The following is a 1,730-nucleotide window of genomic DNA, read 5'->3' as shown; positions in this document are numbered from 1 at the left end:
GTATATATGTATGCATGTATGCATGCAGGCACATACACTTATATAGCTATATAATGTATATATATATATATATATATATATATTATATATATATATACATACATATATATAGCTATATGTATATATATATATATATAGATATCTATATATATTACATAGTATTATAAGATAGATTATATAATATATAAGAGATATATAATAGATAGATAGTATATATCGATATATATATATTAAATATAATAATATATATCATACTATAAAATATATATATAGATATATATATATATATATATATATATATTATATATATAGATATATATATATATATTATATATCTATATATATATATATATAAATATATAGATATATATTATTTATATATATATAAATATATATATACTATCCATATAATATATTATATATGGATTCAGCGCAGAGGTTACCTGTCAAAGGGCACCTTACGGTAAATAAGGAAGAGACTTGACAATAACTCTCTCTCTCTCTCTCTCTCTCTCTCTCTCTCTCTCTCGTCCTCCCCTCTCCTCTCTTCTCTCTCTCACACAAACACCCACACACACACACACCACACACACACACGGACACACTATTTGATGCCTTCATTACTTCCTTTCATTTATTTTTTTTTAGGCTGCTCACTTGAGTATAAGGACTTTTAGTTTTCTTTGTTGACCGCAACACGAGAAGAGAGAGAGAGAGAGAGAGAGAGAGAGAGAGAGAGAGAGAGAGAGAGAGAGAGATTTACAAGAAGTTAAAAGGATTAGGATGTCTCAAAGACTTATTAGTCCATCCTAAGAGGAGACATCGTGTGCCCACTTATCTCTAGGAGCAGGTTTTACTGTTCATTCACAGTGTCCTAATGATTTTGTCTAGCTTTCTTTTAAACTCTTCCACACTGTTGCTGTTTACAACTTCTGGTGGCAGTTTATTCCATGTGTCACATATCTTGTATGTAAAGAAGTTCCCACAATGAGATGTGTTGTATCTCTTCAGCTCTAGTTTCTATCCATTATTTCTCGTCTGGTTTTCGTTTACTGTCTACTTTTGTTACGCCTTTCAATATTTTGAATGTTTCTATTAGTTGCCCTTTCAATCGTCGTGTTTCTAAGCCATATATGTTCAGGCTCTCAAGTCTTCTTAGGTAACCTATTTGCCTGATGGTTGGAATTAACTTTTTGGCTCTTGCTTGTACCCTTTCTAATCTATCTATGTCCTTTCTTAGTGTTGGTGACCAAAGCTGTACTGCATATTCAGGATGGGGTCTAACTATGGATGTGTAGAGCTGCAGCAACGTTTCCTTATTTCTGTATCTGAACTGTCTTTTTATGTATCCCACTAGTTTCTGTGCCTTCTTCTCCACTATTTATGTCATTCGCAAGCAGCATGCAGTTGGCATGAGGGTTGTTTGTTCCACGTTAAAAGGAATATCTCATCCTTTTGACCACTCTCCCATTTGCTTTAGATAATTTCTTAGCCTTTCTACTGTCTCTGGTTCTACTGCATTTACATCTAGTTTGGTGTCGTATGCAAATTTGGCTCCTGCTAGTTAATCTTACATTATTGTCATTAATATAAATAGGAAACAAGAGCAAGCCGAGGACAGAACCCTGATGAACTCCGCTTGTCATATCTGCCCATTCTGATTCTGCACCGTTTATTACGATTCTATTTTCTATTAGTTATCCAGTCTGCTGTTTCTCCTTAAATTCCTG

This window comes from Macrobrachium nipponense, chromosome 1 (assembly GCF_015104395.2).
Source record: "Macrobrachium nipponense isolate FS-2020 chromosome 1, ASM1510439v2, whole genome shotgun sequence".
NCBI lineage: Eukaryota > Metazoa > Arthropoda > Malacostraca > Decapoda > Palaemonidae > Macrobrachium > Macrobrachium nipponense.
This window is presented reverse-complemented; position numbering follows the sequence as displayed.